The following is a 24,710-nucleotide window of genomic DNA, read 5'->3' as shown; positions in this document are numbered from 1 at the left end:
GCGCCACCAGGGAAGCCCTAAACATTTTTTAAGTAAGTATAACTGATATCTTAAGAAAAGACATAAAGTGAAATAATCTTGAATGCTTAATTTAAATTAGAGATGGCAGGTGAATAGGAAGAAAAACAATGAACATATAAAATGAATAGAAAATAGTTATGGTAGATATTAATCCAACTATATCAATCATTTTATTTTGTACCTTTTTTATTGAGGTATAAACATATATTAGTTTTAGGTATACAACATGATTTCATATCTGTATATATTGTGAAGTAATTACCACAGTAAGTCTAGTTAGCATCCATCACCATACAAAGTTACATGCTTTTTCTTGTGTTGAGGATTTTTAAGAAGTACTCTATTAGTAAATTTCCAAAATGCAATGCAATATTAACTATTGTCACCATGTTGTACATAGCATCCCTATGACTTATTTATTTTATAACTGAAAATTTGTACCTTTTTACCCCCTTCATCAATTTTGCCAACCTCCCCACCCCTTGTCCCTTGCAACCACTAATCTGTTCTCTGAGTTCAGTTTTTTTGTTTGTTTGTTTTGTTTTTTACTATTCCATATATAAGTGAAATCATAGGGTATTTGTCTTTCTATCTGACTTATCATAATATCCTCAATGTCCAACCACATTGTCACAGATGGCAAGATTTCATTCTTCTTTATAGCTGAATAATATTCCATTGTGTATATATATACCAAATTTTCTTTATCCATTTATCCATCAATGGACACAAGTTGTTTCCATATCTTGGCTATTGTAAATAATGCTGAAATGAACATTGGGGTGCAGATATCTTTTCTAATTAGTGTTTTCATTTTCTTCATATAAATGCCCAGAAGTAGAATTGCTGAATGAAATGGTAGTTCTGTTTTTATTTTTTTGAGGAAACTCCATATTGTTTTCCATAATGGCCATACCATTATGCAGGAGTGTTTCCTTTTCTTCACATCCTCATCAACAATTATTATTCCTTTTTGAAAATAGTCATTCTAACAGTTGTGAGATAATACCTCATTGTGGTTTTGATTTGCATTTTCCAGATGATTAGTGATGTTGACTATATTTTCATGTACTGGTTGGCCATCTGTATGACTTCTTTGAAAAAATTTCTATTTAAACCCTTTGCCCATTTTTATTTTTATTTTTTATTAATTTTTATTGGAGTATAGTTGCTTTACAATGTTGTGTTAGTTTCTGCTGTACAGCAAAGTAAATCAATTATACATGTACATATATCCCCTCTTTTTTAGATTTCCTTCCCACTTAGGTCACCACAGAGCACTGAGTAGAGTTCCCTGTGCTATACAGTAGGTTCTTATTAGTTATCTATTTTATACTTAGTAGTTTATATATGTCAATCGCAATCTCCCACTTCATCCCACTCCCCCCTTCCCCTGCCCATTTTTAAATTGGATTATTTCTTTGCTGTTGAGTTGCAAGTTCTTTATATATTTTGGATATTAACCTCTTATCAGGTAAATAACTTGCAAATATTTTCTCCCATTCAGTAGGTTGCCTTTTCATTTTGTTGATGATCTTTTCTGTGCAGAAGCTTTTTAGTTTGTCATTGTTCCACTTATTTTTGCTTTTGTTGACTTTCCTTTTGGAATCAGATCTAAAAAATCATCGCCAAGACCATTGTCAAGGAACTTACCACCTATGTTTTCTTCTAGGAGTTTTAGGGTTTCAGGTCTTAGAGGGAAACCTAATATAGAGCATTAAAGGCATGTACTAAAAAAGAAGAAAGATCTAAAATTAATAGCCTAAGCTTCTGCCTTAGGAAACTAGAGAAGGAAGAGTAATTTAGTCTTAACATAATAACTTATATGTTTGTAGCAGTTTTATGTATAATCATCCCAACTGAAAGCAACCAAGATGTTCTTCAGTAGGTGAATGAATAAACTATGATACGACCTTACAGTAGTAATTATTTAGTGAGTAAAATAAAATATCTATCAAGCTATGAAACACTAGGTGAATCTTAAATGTGAAAGAAGTGTGCCAAGAATTTTTATTAAAGAAATCAGTCTGAAGAGGTCATACACTGCATGTTTCAATTTTATAATATTCTGGAAATGGCAAAACTATAGCAACATTAAAAATCTCAGTGTTTACCAGGAGTTTAGGTGGAAGATGAGGAAGGATAAATAATTGAACCGAAGGGAATTTTGGGGTAGTGAAATTATTCTCTATGATACTGTAATTGTGAACATATTATATAATGAATTTGTTAATATCCATGGAAATACAGCACAAAGAGTGAAAGAGTATATGAAAATTTTTTTAAAGTTGAGAAGATTTACAATGTTGGAGAATTCATGATGCAATGAAGAATATGATAAAACTATCTAATTATATTTAAGGTGCATGCAATAACGTCAGTGAAGTGGTGGTGGAGGGAGGAGGTTACTGACCTGAGTATCTTAGGAAATGAGCAGAGTGTGTAAGATTTAGTGTTTAAATAAAAAAAGAAAGAAGAAAGAAAAAGTACATGTGTTCTGTGTTCTAGTTGATAAAATTGGTTCCCATGGTAGTATGCATGAACATTTCTGATACCATACATATATAATATTATATATATATATATATATGTGTGTGTGTGTGTGTGTGTGTGTGTGTGTGTGTGTGTGTATGAATTGAATAATTAATTAAATGGATGATGTGAGCCATGTTTCTCACTTTTGGAGTAGGAGGTAACAAGTAAGGGGAGGAAGATAAAATGATTTTGTGGTAATAGATTAAAGCTGGGTACTTCAGTATAAACTTATGTGTAACTTAATATAGATAGAGATGGTTACATTTAGAAAATATTTATTTGTACATGCAGGGACTAGTATACACATAGTTTTTCTGCTCTGTCAACTGAGAAAGCCTAGAAGAAGTAAGCACACATGGAACTCAGATCTTGATTCCTAATACCATTCTCTAATAAAAGAAACCATTGCTCCTTAAAGAAATGGCTAATTCTAAGTCTGGGATAGAAAATATATAAGATGAACTTGGAGCATCTTGCAGTTCCACAAAGTAAGGATGTACTAAATACACACATACACCCTCTTATGCACAATGATGGTGGTTTGTCAAAGGAACACTGAAGTCGACTGGAAAAACCTGTATTGTCCAAAGGTGAAGCACTTTGAACATCAGAGTACTGAATTATAATCAAAACTATTAAACATCCATGATTCTATTTTGATAAAAATAAATGTTTGTTTAATCAGATAAATAATGGGTAAGAATGAACAAATCTCCTATGTAGAAAAATTCCAAATTTATGTAAATACTCCAGCCTTGAGGCTGTGAAATGCAACTCCCTACATCTTAAGGGTGGGCTGTGAAGAGTGATGTATTTCCAAAGTGTACAGTATAGGCAGGGTAGGGGGAGAGTAAGTTTGCAGTAGAGAAACCTGACAGATACTACTTCAAACCAGGTGTTCAAATTCAACATCAATAGTGATGTCATATTACTAGCATGTACCCTTGGTGTGATGTGATGAAAATGGCAGCTAATCTCTCTGGTCTTCCTCTTGAAACCCATAATCCCATCTAATCACGAGAAACATTTCAGATAAATCCCAATTGAGGGATATGCTACAAAAGACCTTACCAGTAGTCTTCAAAACTATGAAGACTATCAAAAACAAGAAAAGTCTGAAAAACTCTCAGTCAAGAGGAGCATAAGGAAAATGAAAACTAAATGTAATGTGGCATCTGGGGTGGGATCCTGGAAGAGTACTAAGACATTAGGTCAAAACTAAGAAAATCTGAATGAAGTTTAGACTTTCTTTTATAATAACATATCAATATTGGTTTATTAATTATAATTTACCATACATTTGTAAGACATTAATAGGGGAAACTGGCTGTGGAATGGGAGAAATTCTCTGTACTATCTTCTCAAATTATCTATAAATATAAAACTGTTGAAAATTTTAATTAATATGTAAAAAAAATAAAAGCCCTTCTAGTAATAGTACGCTAGGTTGGTGATAGTAATAGCAAACAATCTGTGACCTGTTCTAATCTAGATACATGTAGTACCATAACATATATTTAAACACAACAAACCCTTAGGGAGATCATATTAATAGTTCAATTTTATAGTTGAGGAAACTGTTGCATAGAGGGGTTATGAATCTTGTCCAAGGTAATAGCAATTAAGTAGCAGAGCCAAAACTCAAATTCAGTTGTTATGGCTCCAAGAGTCACGTTGTTAATGATTTTCACTGTTCTATCTCTTGAAGAAATTGATTGTATATTTAATAAATGGGTTGAGTTTGAAAACAGTGGTCTATGAATAGATTAGGAAACAAATAAGTAGACCCTTTGAGAAAAACCTGATAGAACAAATTATGGTATCTCGGCAACCTCTGGGTCTGACTCCCTTTTAAAAATATATCTTATATCCTTGTTTTTCTATCTCCTACTTTTCCATCTCCCCAGTCCTGTTTTCCTAATTCTTCCCTCCCCTTTCCATTTCCCTTCCTCACTTTCATCATTTTAAACTTTCACACCATTTACCTTTCCCTTATTTAAAAATTTCCTTTTTTTCTATAAATAAAAATACAGTATAGTTGAACCCTCAATGGTTTGTTTTTTCATTTATTTTATTGAAGTATAGCTGACTTACAAGGCTGTGTTAATTTCTACCATACAGTAAAGTGATGCAGTTATACATATATACATTCTTTCATATTCTTTTCCATTATGGTTTATCACAGGATGTTGAATATATTTCCCTGTGCTATACAGTAGGAACTTATTGTTCATCCATTCTATATATAATAGTTTGTATCCGTTAAATTCCTAATTAATTCCTCCCCCCAACCCACTCCCCCTTGGCAACCACAAGTCTGTTCTCTGTTAGTCTGATTCTGTTTTGTAGGTAAATTCATTTGTGTCATATTTTAGATTCCACATATAAATGATATCATATGGTATTTCTCTTTCTCTTTCTGACTTAGTACGATAATCTCTAAGTCCATCCATGTTGCTGCAAATGACATTATTTCTTTTCTTATGGCTGAGTAGTATTTCACTGTATATATGTACCACATCTTCTTTATCCATTCACCTGTCAATGGACATTTAGATTGTTTCCACATCTTTGCTATTGTAAATAGTGCTGCAATGATCATTGGGGTGCATGTATCTTTTCAAATTAGAGTTTTCTCCAGATATATGCCCAAGAATGAGATTGCAGAATCATATGGCGACTCTATTTTTAGTTTTCTGAAGAACATCTATACTGTTTTCTATACTGGCTTCACCAATTTACATTCCCACCAACAGTGTAGGAGGGTTCCCTTTTCTCCACACCCTCACCAGCATTTATTTGTAGACTTTTTAATGATGGTGTGAGGTGGTACCTCATTGTAACTTTGATTTGCATTTTTCTAATAATTAGTGATGTTGAGTATCTTTTCAACTGCCTCCTCTTAACCATCTGTATGTCTTCTTTAGAGAAATGTCTATTTACGTCTTCTGCCCAGTTTTCGATTGGGTTTTTTATTGTTGTTGTTATTGAATTGTATGAGATGTTTGTATATTTTAAAAGTTAAGCCCTCGTCAGTTGATTGGCTGCATCATTTGCAGATATCTTCTCCCAGTCCATAGGTAGTTTTTTGTTTATGTTTCCCTTTGCTGTACAAAAGCTTATAAGTTCGATTAGGTCCCATTTGTTTACTTTTGCTTTCATTTTTATTGCCTTGGGAGACTGACCTAAGAAAACATTGGTATGATTTATGTCAGAGAATGTTTTGCCTATGTTCCCTTCTAAGAGTTTTATGGTGTCATGTCTTACATTTAAGCCACTTTGAGTTTATTTTTTGTGTATGGTGTGAGGGTGTGTTCTAACTTCATTGATTCATACGAGGCTGTCCAGCTTTCCCAATACTCAGTGGTTTGTTTTTAATTTCACTCATAGCAGCAGACTCATCCTAGAATTAAGCAGAGAAGAAAATACGGTAGACTTTGTCCTCTTAACCCACTCTGCAATTCTCAGTCCAAAGCTCCTTCTTGCCTAGGGCTTGTGTCCTGGATAGTCACATTGCTAGTAGTCTTTATTGATTAAAACATTTAGGCATTGTATCCTGTCAAATTAAAATAATCTGTTTATATGCAAATGACTGTGTGGAAGCATGAAAAATATTCTAACTTATCCTAGGGCCAAAGAAGTGATGACAGAATACACGTTCAAAGGATTTGGCCTATATTCTTAAATGCTGTCATGTTTCTACATTCTAAGAAACAGAGAATTCCAAATGAGGTTAACAGAACCACTAGGATTTATGGTCATGTTTGCAAAATAACCCCATAAAGTTCTTTAGGCCAATTTTAACAAATCTTCCTGTTATATTAGTAAGTTGTCAGGGCCATGCTAAATCACTTATCATCATTATCTATTTCCAATATAGCAAAACTTTTCCAGAGTTATATGGCCACAAAGTTGCTTCAACACAATCACTTTAGTATTTTAAGCTCTATGCTTAGTCAATTTTTATGCAATAGTTTGGATTGGCTGCTATCAATATGATGTATTTCTTTAAGTAACCAATTTAGCTCCATCTTTAATTTTTATTCTTCACATCACATATTGTTAAAAAGTATACAAACTTATATACTGATCTCAACTTTGGCAAGGCTACAGATTATCAATAAACTAAGAACTAAGCTAACCAACTGTATTATCAGTACTTTTCTCTCCCTTCACTCCCTCCTTCCTCTCTAATCTACATCTGCAAATACCAACAGATAGCACAAGTCAGCTATTTATGAAGGCCATGCTGCTTATATATTCAATCCAATTAGATCTTTTCCCATGAGTAAATTCCTTCAAATAACATCTTGTATGAAGAACTCAATACATGAATCAACAAAAAATCATTGAATACCTAATATAGTTGGCTATAAATATATGAGGTTATTTTCCTTATGATCTGGAAAAAAAGAGTAATTACTGAGGAGCCAGTCCTACGTTTATGGGCTATAACTTCAGAGTTATAGAGCTGATAGCTTTCAGTGGGAAATATCACTAGTTACGCTCATGTTTCAAAGACGACTGCCTATCTCTATCACTGTTGAATAGTGTTTAACCTTGTTAATGCATGTAGTCTGGTGAAATGAGGCAGCCAAAAATACATGGAATAGAAAAGTAGTTTCCCTGGATATGTCTGTCTCTGAAATATGATCTATGGAATTCATTTGGTCATACCTTCAGATAGAATTTTACATATCAAATAGACAGTCCAAAGGAAGCCTGTGTAATTCTTTTAGTGGAATGCCTTTCATGACGTTTTTCAGAGCTCATTTACTATGATTCAAGTAACTTTAGTTACTCAAGTCATTGCAACCATTTTTTTCTTTCAATTTTGTAGTCACTTCATACTTGCACATATATAATTTTCCCAGTCCCTAATTTGAAAAATTATTATTTTTCTATGCATGCAGAGTGCCTTCATTCTGTTGTTGCCTACCTCCTATACCTTAAACTGTTCATCTTCAGAGGCAAGTGTTTCAATTGGCATCCCCAGCATCTTTTCCACCTTGAGCATCAGTCCCAATTTTTATTTGGTTATCCACTTATCCAAAAGGTGAGGATAGTTAGCTCATGTAATCAAATTGAGAGGGTTCTGCCTCCTTGTACTCTGTTCCATGCATTGAGCCCTTGACTGACAGCAGACCACATTCCTCTATATCCAGCTACTGGTTGAAGATTGGGCATGCAATACAAGCCTTTCAAATCACACTTACTCTCAGGAATTTTGCAGACATTATTGAAAAAATTGAATTTACCTTTATGATAACTTTCTATTTGGAGAGGCAACAGCCATCTTCCTCTGACCACAGGATGTATGTTTAGAGACAGTACAGGATACAGATCTGTGCCTGGCAATGAAACAAAATATAAGAAGTGTTGATATTTCTGAGAAATTAGGTAAAACTTTTTCTTCTTAATCTTGAATCCAATCATCCCTGAAAGACTCCCTAATCTCAGGCTGTTACTACATACACCAATAAAATATTTTTTAACTCAAGCTATTTTAGGTCTTACTTTATTTCTCTTACAAATTAAAGATCTCTAAAAGACTTATTTAACTTCAGATTTTTTAAATCCTCCACTTTAAAACAATAAACTACATCCTATATACTGCATAAGGATCTGAGAAAATGTTTGGAAATTTGTTTTCTTTTAAAGAGTGAAGCACTACAAAAAGCAAAGCATTACTATTGTACTGTTAAATATTTATTGTTAGTTTTGTCTGTTCTCACCATTAGACTTTCAGATCTTAGGCAAAATGTCCTCTATATTCAAACACATATAAGTCCAATTTGCATAAAAGGTGCAAATAAATTATGCTAGCATTTTTATCCTCCTCATTTTGTAGATATGAAAACTCAAGGATCAGAGAAACTGTTGCTTGCCCAAAGCCACATTATTATTAATTACCTTAAGTGGACTTACTAATGCCTTTTGGGATATTTGGACAACCTATTGTGACACCTGTTATTGACTGCCCAACTAATGTGGAAGGAAGCTATCTTGGCATACAGTTTGTACATGTAGCTTTGATTATCAGCTTGGACCTTCCACCAAAAGCCAAGACTGGCAATACTCTTTACCTTCATATCTTTCCTAGAGTCTCAGCTTCTTGCACTAAAGTTGGGGCTTTGACAATTGCCCCAAATGACATCAGAAACCCTACTAGTCAGTTCTGTCCATATTCCCAGAAACATTTTAAAGAGCATTTTTCCATACCTAGATGATTCCAAGTGCATGATTAGATAGCTTCTGAATTGACAGTTGTTTCACTGACTCAATTGAGAAATTCAATTATAAAAGTCCAGCATTAAGAAGCATGTAGATATGGTTTTAAAAGAGGAAGGAAAAGAAAAATGGCAGCAAGGACTTCCTAAAACTTATTATTTTTATAAGGTGAAAATGTTGGCCTTAAATTGAAAATTATAATTCTATTATCCTAAAAATAAATCATCAAACCTCAGTAAAATAGAGTTAGTGACAGTTTGTACCTTTAACACTCAGTGGAATATATTTGGTTAGCAACAAGACTGGGGGCTTGGTATGGGGCCTGGCCACGTTTCCTTAATGACATCATTCATAGGAGAACCAGCAAGACCAAGCATGCCAAGATTTTCTTTTCTACCACAGGCTGTAGATCATAGGATTTGGTCATCTCACTTCCTAAGGGAAAAGAAAGTATTCCTTTTCTTATACTGAAGCAAACTTGCCACTAAGGCAGTACCTAGGAATAAGCCTACTTAAGGAGAGAGAAGACCTGTACTCAGAAAACTATAAGATACTGATGAAATAGATCAAAGACAACACAAACAGATGGAGAGATATACCATGTTCTTGTATTGGAAGAATCAATATTATAAAAATGACTTTACTACCCAAAGCAATCTACAGATTCATTGAAAACCCTATCAAATTACCAATTCCATTTTTCACAAAATTAGAGCAAAAAATTTTACAGTTTGTATAGAAACACAAAAGACCCCAAATAGCCAATGCAATCTTGGGAAAGAAAGTCTCCCTGACTTCAGACTAAACTACAAAGCTATAGTCATCAAGACAGTATGGTACTGGCACAAGAACAGAAATATAGATAAATGGAACAGGATAGAAAGCCCAGAGATAAACCCAAGCACCTATGGTAACCTAATCTATGACAAAGGAGGCAAGAATATACAGTGGAGAAAAGACAGTCTGTTCAATAAGTGATGCTGGGAAAACTGGATAGCTACATGTAAAAGAATGAAATTAGAACACTCCCTAACACCATACAAAATATAAACACAAAATGATTTAAGACTTAAATGTAAGATAGGACACTATAAAACTCTTAGAGGAAAACATAGGCAGAACACTGACATAACTCACAGCAAGATCGTTTTTGACCCACTTCCTACAGTAATGAAAATGAAAGCCAAAATTTAAAAAATGGTACCTAATTAAATTTAAAAGCTTTTGCACAGCAAAGGAAACCATAAACAAGACAAAAAGGCAACCCTCAGAATGGGATAGAATATTTGCAAATGAAGCAACTGACAAGAGATTAATCTCCAAAATATACAAACAGCCCATGAAGCTCAATATCAAATAAAACAAACAACCCAAACAAAAATTGGCAGAAGTCCTAAATACACTTTTCTCCAAAGAAGTACAGATGGCCAAAGACACGTGAAAAGATGCTCAACATAACTAATTATTAGAAAAAATGTAAATCAAAACTAAAATGAGGAGAACAACAGTCAGCTCTACCTACCACCAGTCCCTCCCATGAGGAAACTTACTCAAGCCTCTTAGACTCATCCGCCAGAGGTAAGACAGCAGAAGCAATAAGAATTACAATCCTGCAGCCTGTGGAACAAAAACCACATTCACAGAAAGATAGACAAGATGAAAAGGCAGAGGGCTATGTACCAGATGAAGGAAAAAGATAAAAACCCCAGAAAAACAACTAAATGAAGTGGAGATAGGCAAACTTCCAGAAAAAAAAATACAGAATACTGATAGTGAAGATGATCTAGGACCTCGGAAAAAGAATGGAGACAAAGATTGAGAACATGCAAGAAACGTTTAACAAAGACCTAGAAGAATTAAAGAACAAACAAACAAAGATGAACAATACAATAACTGAAATGAAAACTACACAAGAAGGACTCAATAGCAGAATAACTGAGACACAAGAATGGATAAGTGACCTGGAAGACAGAATGGTGAAATTCAGTGCTGTGGAAGAGAATAAAGAAAAAAAGAATGAAAAGAAATGAAGACAGCCTAAGAGACCTTGAGGACAACATTAAATGCAACAACAGTCACATTATAGGGGTCCAAGAAGGAGAAGAGTGAGAGAGAGGACTAGAAAAAATATTTGAAGAGGTTTTAGTTGAAAACTTCCCTAACATGCGAAAGGAAATAGTCACCCAAGTCCAGGAAGCACAGAGAGTCCCATACAGAATAAACCAAAGGAGAAACATGTCAAGAAACATAATAATCAAATTGGCAAATATTAAAACAAAGAAAAATTATTGAAAGCAGTAAGGGAAAAACAACAAATAGCATACTAGGGAACCCACATAAGGTTAATAGCTGATTTCTCAGCAGAAACTCTACAAGCCAGAAACTCTACAAACCCTACAGGAGTGGCATGATATACTTAAAGTAATGAAAGGGAAGAAACTACAACCAAGATAACTCTACCCAGCAAGGATCTCATTCAGATTCGATGGAGAAATCAAAAGCTTTACAGAGAAGCAAAAGCTAAGAGAATTCAGTACCACCAAACCAGCTCTATAACAAATGCTAAAGGAACTTCTCTAAGTGGAAAACACAAAAGAAGAAAAGGACCTGCAAAAACAAACCCAAAACAATTAAGAAAATGGTCATAGGAACATACATATCGATAATTACCTTAAAACTGAATGGATTAAATGCTCCAATCAAAAGACAGAGGCTTGCTAAGTGGATACAAAAACAAGACCCATCTATATGTTGGCGACAAGAGACCCACTTCAGACCTAGAGACACATACAGACTGAAAGTGATGGGATGGGAAAAGATATTCCATGCAAATGGAAATCAAAAGACAGCTGGAGTAGCAATACTGGTATCAGATAAAATAGACTTTAAAATAAAGAATGTTACAAGAGACAAAAAAGGACACTAGGTAATGATCCAGGGATCAATCCAAGAAGAAGATATGACAATTATAAATATATATGAACCCAATATAGGAGAACCTCAATGCATAAAGCAATTGTTAACAGCTATAAAAGAGGAAATTGACAGGAACACAATAATAGTGGGGGACTTTAACATCTCACTTACACCAATGGACAGAGCATCCAAAATGAAAATAAATAAGGAAACAGAAGCTTTAAATGACACAATAGACCAGATTCATTTAATTGATATTTATAGGACCATCCATCCAAAAACAGCAGATTAAACTTTCTTCTCAAGTGTGCATGGAACAGTCTCCAGGATAGATCACATCTTGGGTCACAAGTCAAGCCTCAAAAATTTAAGAAAACTGAAATCATATCTAACATCTTTTCTGACCACAACACTATGAGATTAGAAATGAATTATAGGGAAAAGAACGTAAAAAACACAAACACATGGAGGCTAAACAATACGTTACTAAATAACCAAGAGATCACTGAAGAAATCAAAGAGGAAATCAAAAAAAAAAAATACCTAGAGACGAATGACAATGAAAACATGATGATCCAAAACCTATGGGATGGAGCCGGAGGAAGATGGCGGAAGAGTAAGACGCGGAGATCACCTTCCTCCCCACAGATACATCAGAAATTCATCTACACGTGGAACAACTCCAACAGAACACCTACTGAACGCTGACAGAAGACCTCAGACCCCCCAAAAGGCAAGAAACTCCCCACATACCTGGGTAGGTCAAAAGAAAAAAAGAATAAACAGAGACAATAGGATATGGACGGGACCTGCACCAGTGGGAGGGAGCCGTGAAGGAGGGAAGGTTTCTACACACTACAAGCCCCTTCGAGGGCGGAGACTGCAGGTGGCGGAGGGGGAAAGCTTCGGAGTAGCGGAGGAGAGCACAGCAACAGGGGTGCGGAGGGCAAAGCAGAGAGATTTTGGCACAGAGGATCGGTGCCCTCAGGCACACACCAGCCCGAGAGACTTGTCTGCTCGGCCGCCAGGGCGGGCGGGGCTGGGAGCTGAGGCTCGGGTATCGGCTTTCAGTCGGAGCGCAGGGAGAGGTCTGGGGCTGGCGGCAGGAAGAGAGCCTGAAGGGGTTAGTGCTAGCCCGGAGGGAGTCCGGGGAAAGGGTCTGGAGCTACCGGAGAGGCAAGAGACTTTTTTCCCTTTTGTTGCCTGCTGCGCGAGGAGAGGGCATTCCCCTCCCTCCCCTCTGCCTGAGTGAGCCAGAGCCCCCGAATCAGCGGCTCCTTTAAACCCGTCCTGTCTGAGCGAAGAACGGACGCCCTCCGGCGACCTACGCGCAGAGGCGGGGCCAGGTCCAAGGCTGAGACCCGGGAGCTGTGAGAGCAGAGACAGGGAAATCTCTCTGTGCAGCCTCCGAGGCAGCGGATTAAAGCTCCACGGTCCATTTGATGTGCCCTGCGTCTGTGGAGTGCATGAATGGACAGCGAATCATCCCAAATTGAGGAAGTAGACCTTGAGGACAAGATTTAAGACTTTCCCCCTCCTTTTTTTCCCCTCTTTTTACAACGAATTATCTCAAATTAAGGAGGTGGACTTAGCAAGATTTCAGACTTTTCGCCCTTTTCCTCTTTTTACAACGAATTATCCCAAATCGAGGAGGTGGACTTGGAGAGCAAGATTTTTGATTTTTCCCCCTGCTCTCTTTTTGTGAATGTGTATGTGTAATCTTCTGTGTAAGATTCTCTCTGTATAGCTTTGCTTCCACCATATGTCCCAGGGTTCTTTCGGTCCGTGTTTTTTTTCAATAATTACTTTTTAATTTTAATAACGCTACTATATTCCATACTTTATTCTATTTTATTTTACCTGCTCTTTCTTTTTTTCCTCCCTTCCCTTCCTCCCTCCCTCCCTCCGCTCCTCCTTTCCTTCTTTCTTTTTCTTTCCTCCATCCCTCCCTCCCTCCCACCCTTCTTCTTTCCACTTTCTTTTTCTTTCCTTCCTCCCTCCCTCCCTCCCTCCTGTCTTTCTTTCTTTCTCCTTCCTTCCTCCCTCCCTCCCTCTCTTCTTCCATTCACTCTTCCTTTTGCTTTCATTCCTCCCTCCCTCCCTCCTTTCTTTCCTTTCTTTCCATCCTTCCTCCCTCCCTCCTTTCTTTCTTTCTTCCTTCCTTCCTTCCTTACTTCCCTTCTTCCTTTCTTTCAATCTCTCTTTCTTTCTTCTACTAATTATTTCTTTCTACTTTTTCTCACTGTTATTCTGAGCCGGGTGGATGAAAGGCTCTTGGTGCTGCAGCCAGGAGTTAGTGCTGTGCCTCTGAAGTGGGAGAGCCAACTTCAGGACACGGGTCCACAAGAGACCTCCCAGCTCCACATAATATCAAGCAGCGAAAATCTCCCAGGGATCTCCATCTCAACACCAGCACCCAGCTTCAGTCAACGACCAGCAAGCTACAGTGCTGGTCACCCTATGCCAAGCAACTAGCAAGGCAGGAACACAACCCCACCCATTAGCAGAGAGGATACCTAAAAACATAATAAGGCCACAGGCACCCCAAAACACACCACCAGACGTGGACCTGTCCACCAGAAAGACAAGATCGAGCTTCAACCACCAGAACACAGGCATTAGTCCCCCCCACCAGGAAGCCTACACAACCTACTGAAACAACCTTAGCCACGGGGGACAGACACCAAAAACAACGGGAACTACGAATCTGCAGCCTGCAAAAAGGAGACCCCAAACACAGTAACATAAGCAAAATGAGAAAGCAGAAAAACACACAGCAGGTGAAGGAGCAAGATAAAAACCTACCAGACCTAACAAATGAAGAGGTAATAGGCAGTCTACCTGAAAAAGAATTCAGAATAATGATAGTAAAGGTGATCCAAGATTCTATTTCCCAGATCCAAAATCTTGGAAATAGAAGAGACAATATGCAAGAAACAGTTAACAAGGACCTAGAAGAACTAAAGATGAATCAAGCATCGATTAAAAACACAATAAATGAAATGAAAAATACTCTAGATGGGATCAATAGCAGAATAACTGAGGCAGAAGAACGGATAAGTGAGGTGGAAGATAAAATAGTGGAAATAACTGATGCAGAGAAAAATAAAGAAAAAAGAATGAAAAGAACAGAGGACAGTCTCAGAGACCTCTGGGACAACATTAAACGCACCAACATTCGAATTATAGGGGTTCCAGAAGAAGAAGAGAAAAAGAAAGGGACTGAGAAAATATTTGAAGAGATTATAGTTGAAAACTTCCCTAATATGGGAAAGGAAATAGTTAATCAAGTCCAGGAGGCACAGAGAGTCCCACACAGAATAAATCCAAGAAGAAATACGCCAAGACACATATTAATCAAACTGTCAAAAATTAAACACAAAGAAATCATATTAAAAGCAGCAAGGGAAAAACAACAAATAACACACAAGGGAATCCCCATCAGGTTAACAGCTGATCTCTCAGCAGAAACTCTACAAGCCAGAAGGGATTGGCAGGACATAATTAAAGTGATGAAGGAGAGAAACCTGCAACCAAGATTACTCTACCCAGCAAGGATCTCATTCAGATTTGATGGAGAAATTAAAACCTTTACAGACAAGCAAAAGCTGAGAGAGTTCAGCACCACCAAACCAGCTTTACAACAAATGCTAAAGGAACTTCTCTAGGCAAGAAACACAACAGAAGGACTATACCTACAATAACGAACCCAAAGCCATTAAGGAAATGGGAATAGGAACATACATATCAATAATTACCTTAAATGTAAATGGACTAAATGCTCCCACCAAAAGACACAGAGTGGCTGAATGGATACAAAAACAAGACCCATATATATGCTGTCTACAAGAGACCCACTTCAGACCTAGAGACACATACAGATTGAAAGTAAGGGGATGGAAAAAGATATTCCATGCAAATGGAAATCAAAAGAAAGCTGGAGTAGCAATTCTTATATCAGACAAAATAGACTTTAAAATAAAGACTATTAGAAGAGACAAAGAAGGACACTACATAGTGGTAAAGGGATCGATCCAAGAAGAAGGTATAACAATTGTAAATATTTATGCACCCAACATAGGAGCACCTCAATACATAAGGCAAATACTAACAGCCATAAAAGGGGAAATCGACAGTAACACAATCATAGTAGGGGACTTTAACACCCCACTTTCACCAATGGACAGATCATCCAAAATGAAAATAAATAAGGAAACACAAGCTTTAAATGATACATTAAACAAGATGGACTTAATTGATATTTATAGGACATTCCACCCAAAAACAACAGAATACACATTTTTCTCAAGTGCTCATGGAACATTCTCCAGGATAAATCATATCTTGGGTCACAAATCAAACCTTGGTAAATTTAAGAAAATTGAAATTGTATCAAGTATCTTTTCCGACAATAATGCTATGAGACTAGACATCAATTACAGGAAAAGATCTGTAAAAAATACAAACACATGGAGGCTAAACAATACACTACTCAATAATGAAGTGATCACTGAAGAAATCAAAGAGGAAATTAAGAAATACTTAGAAACAAATGACAATGGAGACACGACGACCCAAAACCTATGGGACGCAGCAAAAGCAGTTCTAAGGGGGAAGTTTATAGCAATACAATCCCACCTTAAGAAACAGGAAACATTTCGAGTAAACAACCTGACCCTGCACCTAAAGCAATTAGAGAAAGAAGAACAAAAAACCCCCAAAGTTAGCAGAAGGAAAGAAATCATAAAGATCAGATCAGAAATAAATGAAAAAGAAATGAAGGAAACAATAGCAAAGATCAACCAAACTAAAAGCTGGTTCTTTGAGAAGATAAACAAAATTGACAAACCATTAGCCAGACTCATCAAGAAAAGAAGGGAGAAGACTCAAATCAGTAGAATTAGAAATGAAAAAGGAGAAGTAACAACTGACACTGCAGAAATACAAAAGATCATGAGAGATTACTATAAGCAACTCTATGCCAATAAAATGGACAACCTGGAAGAAATGGACAAATTCTTAGAAATGCACAACCTACGAAGACTGACTCAGGAAGAAATAGAAAATATGAATAGACCAATCACAAGCACTGAAATTGAAACTGTGATTAAAAATCTTCCATCAAACAAAAGCCCAGGACCAGATGGCTTCACAGGCGAATTCTATCAAACATTTAGAGAAGAGCTAACACCCATCCTTCTCAAACTCTTCCAAACAATATCAGAGGAAGGAACACTCCCAAACTCATTCTACGAGGCCACCATCACCTTGATACCAAAACCAGGCAAGGATGTCACAAAGAAAGAAAACTACAGGCCAATATCACTGATGAACATAGATGCAAAAATCCTCAACAAAATACTAGCAAACAGAATCCAACAGCACATTAAAAGGATCATACACCATGATCAAGTGGGGTTTATTCCAGGAATGCAAGGATTCTTCAATATACGCAAATCAATCAATGTGATACACCATATTAACAAGTTGAAGGAGAAAAACCATATGATCATCTCAATAGATGCAGAGAAAGCTTTCGACAAAATTCAACACCCATTTATGATAAAAACCCTGCAGAAAGTAGGCATAGAGGGAACTTTCCTCAACATAATAAAGGCCATATATGACAAACCCACAGCCAACATTGTCCTCAATGGTGAAAAACTGAAACCATTTCCACTAAGATCAGGAACAAGACAAGGCTGCCCACTCTCACCACTCTTATTCAACCTAGTTTTGGAAGTTTTAGCCACAGCAATCAGAGAAGAAAAGGAAATAAAAGGAATCCAAATTGGAAAAGAAGAAGTAAAGCTGTCACTGTTTGCAGATGACATGATACTATATATAGAGAATCCTAAAAATGCTACCGAAAAACTACTAGAGCTAATCAATGAATTTGGTAAAGTAGCAGGATACAAAATTAATGCACAGAAATCTCTGGCATTCCTGTACACTAATGATGAAAAATCTGAAAATGAAATCAAGAAAACACTCCCATTTACCATTGCAACAAAAAGAATAAAATATCTAGGAATAAACCTACCTAAGGAGACAAAAGACCTGTATGCAGAAAATTATAAGACACTGATGAAAGAAATTAAAGATGATATAAATAGATGGAGAGATATACCATGCTCCTGGATTGGAAGAATCAATATTGTGAAAATGACTCTACTACCCAAAGCAATCTACAGATTCAATGCAATCCCTATCAAACTACCACTGGCATTTTTCACAGAAGTAGAACAAAAAATTTCAAAATTTGTTTGGAAAAACAAAAGACCCCAAATAGCCAAAGCAATCTTGAGAATGAAAAACGGAGCTGGAGGAATCAGGCTGCCTGACTTCAGACTATACTACAAAGCTACAGTAATTAAGACAGTGTGGTACTGGCATAAAAGCAGAAAGATAGATCAGTGGATCAGGATAGAAAGCCCAGAGATAAACCCACGCACATATGGCCAACTTATCTTTGATAAAGGAGGCAGGAATGTACAGTGGAGAAAGGACAGCCTCTTCAATAAGTGGTGCTGGGAAAACTGGACAGGGACATGTAAAAGTATGAGATTAGATCATTTCCTAACACCATACACAAAAATAAGCTCAAAATGGATTAAAGACCTAAATGTAAGGCCAGAAACTATCAAACTCTTAGAGGAAAACATAGGTAAAACACTCTATGACATAAATCACAGCAAGATCCTTTTGGACCCACCTCCTAGAGAAATGGAATTAAAAACAAAGATAAACAAATGGGACCTAATGAAACTTCAAAGTTTGCTTTTGCACAGCAAAGGAAACCATAAACAAGACCAAAAGACAACCCTCAGAATGGGAGAAAATATTTGCAAATGAAGCAACTGATAAAGGATTAATCTCCAAAATTTATAAAGAGCTCATGCAGCTCAATAGCAAAAAAACAAACAACCCAATCCAAAAATGGGCAGAAGACTTAAATAGGCATTTCTCCAAAGAAGATATACAGACTGCCAACAAACACATGAAAGAATGCTCAACATCATTAATCATTAGAGAAATGCAAATCAAAACTACAATGAGATATCATCTCACACCAGTCAGAATGGCCATCATCAAGAAATCTAGAAACAATAAATGCTGGAGAGGGTGTGGAGAAAAGGGAACACTCTTGCACTGCTGGTGGGAATGTGAATTGGTACAGCCACTATGGAGAACAGTATGGAGGTTCCTTAAAAAACTAAAAATAGAACTACCATATGACCCAGCAATCCCACTACTAGGCATATACCCTGAGAAAACCATAATTCAAAAAGAGACATGTACCAAAATGTTCATTGCAGCTCTATTCACAATAGCCTGGAGCTGGAAACAACCTAAGTGTCCATCATCGGATGAATGGATAAAGAAGATGTGGCACATATATACAATGGAATATTACTCAGCCATAAAAAGAAACGAAACTGAGCTATTTGTAATGAGGTGGATAGACCTAGAGTCTGTCATACAGAGTGAAGTAAGTCAGAAAGAGAAAGACAAATACCGTATGCTAACACATATATATGGAATTTAAAAAAAAAAAAAATGTCATGAAGAACCTAGGGGTAAAACGGGAATAAAGACACAGACCTACTTGAGAATGGACTTGAGGATATGGGGAAGGGGAAGGGTAAGCTGTGACAAAGGGAAAGAGAGGCATGGACATATATACACTACCAAACGTAAGGTAGATAGATAGTGGGAAGCAGCCGCAGAGCACAGGGAGATCAGCTCGGTGCTTTGTGACCGCCTGGAGGGGTGGGATGGGGAGGGTGGGAGGGAGGGAGATGCATGAGGGAGGGGATGTGGGAACAGATGTATATGTATGACTGATTTACTTTGTTATAAAGCAGAAACTAAAAAAAAAAAAAAAAAAAATAAGAACAACTGACTCATTTGTAATATTAACCCATTTCTCCTAAAAACATGAGATGTCTCTTGAAAAATTAAAATCTTCTTTTACACCCTTAAAAAAAAAAAAAAAAAAAAAACAAAACCTATGGGATGCAGCAAGAGCAGTTCTAAGAGGGAAGTTTATAGCTATATAAGCCTACCTCATGAAACAAGAAAAATCTCAAATAAACAATCTAACCTTAAACCTAAAGGAACTAGAGAAATAAGAACAAACAAAACCGAACATTAGCAGAAGGAAAGACATCGTAAAGATCAGAGCAGAAATAAATGAAATAGAAACAAAGAAAACAGCAGCAAAGATCAATCAAACTAAAAGCTGGTTTTTGAGAAGATAAACAATATTGATAAACCATTAGCCAGACTCAAGAAAAAGGAGAGGACTGAAATCAATAAAATTAGAAATGAAAAAGGAGAAGTTACAACAGACACCACAGAAATACAAAGCATCCTAATAGACTACTACAAGCAACTCTAGGCCAAAAAAAAAATGGACAACCTGCAAGAAATAGACAAATTCTTAGAAAGGTATAACATTCCAAGACTGAACCAGGAAGAAACAGAAAATATGAACAGAACAATCACAAGTAATGAAATTGAAACTGTGATTGAAAATCTTCCAACAACAAAAGTTCAGGACCAGATGGCTTCATAGGTGAATTCTATCAAACATTTAGAGAAGAGGTAACACTCATTGTTCTGAAACGCTTCCAAAAATTTGCAGAGGAAGGAACACTCCCAAACTCATTCTATGAGGCTACCATAACCCTGATACAAAAACCAGACAAAGATACTACAAGAAAAGAAAATTAGAGACCCTTATCACTGATGAACATAGATGCAAACATCCTCAACAAAATACTAGCAAATGAATTCAACAACACATTAAAAGTATCATACACCACGATCAAGTGGGATTTATCCCAGGGATGCAAGGATTCTTCAACATATGCAAATCAATCAATGTGATACACCATATTAACAAATTGAAGAATAAAAACCACATGATCATCTCAATAGATGCAGAAAAAGCTTTTGACACAATTAAACACCCAGTTATAAAAAAAAAAAAAAAAGCTCTCCAGAAAGTGGACATAGAAGGAACCTACCTCAACATAATAAAGGCCATATATGACAAACCCACAGCAAACATCATTCTCAATGATGAAAAACTGAAAACATTTCCTTTAAGATTAGGAACAAGACAAGGATGTGCACACTCACAACTGTTATTCAACATAGTTTTGGAAGTCCTAGCCCTGGCAATCAGAAAAGAAAAAGAAATGAAAGGAATATAAATTTGAAAAGAAGAAGTAAAACTGTCACTGTTTGCAGATGACATGATACTATACATAGAGAATCCTAAAAATGCCACCAGAAAACTACTAGAGCTAATCAATGAATTTGGTAAAGTTGCAGGATACAAAATTAATGCACAGAAATCTCTTGCATTCCTATACACCAATGATGAAAAATCTGAAGGAGAAATTAAGGAAACACTCCCATTTACCACTGCAACAAAAAGAATAAAATACCTAGGAATAAACCTGCCTAGGGAGACAAAAGACCTGTTTGCAGAAAAATATGGCACTGATGAAAGAAACTAAAGATGATACCAACAGATGGAGAGATATACCATGCTCTTGGATTGGAAGAATCAATATTGTGAAAACGACTATACTTCCCAAAGCAATCTACAGATTCAATTCAATCCCTACCAAATTACCAATGGCATTTTTTACAGAACTAGAACAAGAAGTCTTAAAATTTGTATGGAGACACAAAAGACACTGAATAAACAAAGCATTCTTGGGGGAAAAAAAATAGAGCTGGAGGAATCAGACTCCCTGACTTCAGACAATACTACAAAGCTACAGTAATCAAGACAATATGGTACTGGCACAAAAACAGAAATATGGATCAATAGAACAAGGTAGAAAGCCCAGATATACACCCACGCACCTATGGTCAACTAATCTATGACAAAGGAGGCAAGGATATACAATGGAGAAAAGACACTCTCTTCAATAAGTGGTGCTGGGAAAACTGGACTGCTACATGTAAAAGAATGAAATTAGAACACTCCCTAACACCATACCCACACACACAAAAAAAACTCAAAATGGATTACAGACTTAATGTAAGAACAGACACTATAAAAATCTTGGAGGAAAACATAGGAAGAACACTCTTTGACATAAATCACAGCAAGATCTTTTTGATCCACCTTCTAGAGTAATGGAAATAAAAACAAAAATAAACAAATGGGACCTAATGAAACTTCAAAGCTTTTGCACAACAAAGGAAACCATAAGGAAGATGAAAAGCCAATCCTCAGAACGGGAGAAAATATTTGCAAACGAATCAACAGACAAAGGATTAATCTCCAAAATTTATAAACATGCAGCTCAATATTAAAGAAACAAACAACCCAATCCAGAAATGGGCAGAAGACCTAAATAGACATTTCTTCAAAGAAGACTTACAGATTGTCAAGAAGCACATGAAAAGCTGCTCAGCATCATTAATTATTAGAGAAATGCAAATCAAAACTACAATGAGGTATCACCTCACACCAGTTAGCATGGGCATCATCAGAAAATCTACAAACAACAAATTCTGGAGAGGGTGTGGAGAAAAGGTAACACTCTTGCACTGTTGGTGGGAATGTAAATTGATAGAGCCACTATGGAGAACAGTATGGAGGTTCCTTAAAAACTCAGAATAGAGCTACCATACAACCCAGCAGTCCCACTACTGGGCATATACCCAGAGGAAGCCATAATTCAAAAAGACGCATGCACCCCAATATTCATTGCAGCACTATTTGCAATAGCCAGGTCATGGAAGCAACCTAAATGTGTATCAACAGATTAATGGATAAAGAAGATGTGGTACATTTATACAACTGAATATTACTCAACCATAAAAAGGAATTAAATTGGGTCATTTGTTGAGGCGTGGATCGATCTAGAGACTGTCATACAGAGTGAAGTAAGCCAGAAAGAGAAAAACAAATATCGTATATTAATGCATGTATGTGGAACCTAGAAAAATGATACAGATGAACCAGTTTGCAGGGCAGAAGTTGGGACACAGATGTAGAGAACAAACGTATGGACACCAAGGGGGGAAAACCGTGGTGGGGTGGGGATGATGGTGTGAAGAATTGGGTGATTGGGATTGACATGTGTACAGTGATGTGTATAAAATTGATGACTAATAAGAACCTGCTATATAAAAAAGTAAAGAAAATGAAACTCCAAAATTAAAAAGAGAAACAAAAGAACAACTAATACTAAACTTTCTTTGGGTTATTTGTATGGAAATATGTTAATAAAAACAAACAAACAAAACAAACAAAAACCTACAATGAGGTATCACCCCACACTGGTCAGAATGACCATCATCAAAACATCTACAAACAATAAATGCTGGAGAGGGTGTGGAGGAAAGTGAACCCTGTTGCACTGTTGGTGGGAATGTAAATTGATACAGCCACTATGGAGAACAGTATGGAGGTTCATTAAAAACTAAAACTAGAACTACTGTATAACCCAGCAATCCTACTCCTGAGCATGTATTCATAGAAAACCATAATTACAAAATTTACCTACACCCCAGTGTTCATTGTAGCACTATTTACAATAGCCAGGACATGGAAGCAACCTAAATGTCCATCAACAGAGGAATGGATAAAGAAGATGTGTTCATGTGTACAATGGAATACTACTCAGCCATAAAAAGGAGCAAAACTGTGCCATTTTCAGAGACGTGGATGGGCCTAGAGACTGTCATACAGAGTTAAGTAAGTCAGAAAGGGAAAAACAAATATCGTATATTACCTCATATATGTGGAATCTACAAAAATGGTACAGATGAACCTATTTGCAAAGCTGAAATAGAGACACAACCATAGAGGGCAAACATGGACACCAAGGCAGGAAAGGAGGGTGGGATGGCTTGGGAGATTGGGATTGATATATATACGTTACTATGTATAAAATAGATAACTAATGAGAACTTACTGTATAGCACAGGGAACTCTGCTCAATGCTCTGGTGACCTAAATGGGAAGGAAATCCAAGAAAGAGGGGATATATGTATATATATATATATAGCTGATTCACTTTACTGTACAGTGGAAATTAACACAACATTGTAAAGTAACTATACCCCAATAAAAATTAAACAAAAAAACTTCAATTATCAATGTTGCAAAGGCAACCTTGATACTAGAGAATCCAGTTGGAGACTGAGGGATTCTCTATGAGCCAGTTCACTAGGGAAAATGAAGACTTGTGAAGAATGGAAGGAAGATATCAGAGAGAAATAGAGGAGGGGAAAAATACCCATAACAAGAATAGATAATTATTTTTTTTAATTGATTTAACACTGGTTTTTATTTCTGAATGGTAGAAATTGATATAGGAAAGACAGAGAAAATACTCAACTGTATTAAAAGTAAAAGTTATGGGTGTATTCTCATAAAGTTAATCTCTTATATCTCAGAGCCACTCTCTGATGTCATCGTGGCTGTTAGCTTGTTTGATGATGAATCACAGGGTTTCTGTCCATGAGGCACTCACAGGCATAAGTAGAAACAAGATATATAAATAAACAAATTCCACTAAAATAAAAGTATGTCATGTTCACAGGGAGCACTTGATTATGTATATGGACCTAGTCTTCAGAGATGCAGGTCTCCACATGGACTGAACTACATGTTTTCTTCTGTCTTTATACATTTTCACATGCCAGAAACATGCCCCCATTCTTGCTGAATACAGATTTATAACCACAGTTTTATTTAAATTTCCAATTTTATATTCATTAAAATATAGGAGGCTTGAAACAGCAAAAATCTGCATCTTGCAGATGTGATATGTGATATTGCCCTTTCCTAGATGTTGGCCATTCAAACAGGTGTGTATACCTTTTTCAAAGATAAGATATCAGAGGGGGAGAACCCTAGTATTGAGACCGTGGGTAATTCTAAAAAATGGCAGATTACTAATCACTTGGCAATATTATTATGGTTATTAGTTTTATGATATCAGTTATTTTTGCCTTCCCCTGCT

Source organism: Hyperoodon ampullatus (assembly GCF_949752795.1).
Source record: "Hyperoodon ampullatus genome assembly, chromosome: 1".
Taxonomy (NCBI): domain Eukaryota; kingdom Metazoa; phylum Chordata; class Mammalia; order Artiodactyla; family Ziphiidae; genus Hyperoodon; species Hyperoodon ampullatus.
This window is presented reverse-complemented; position numbering follows the sequence as displayed.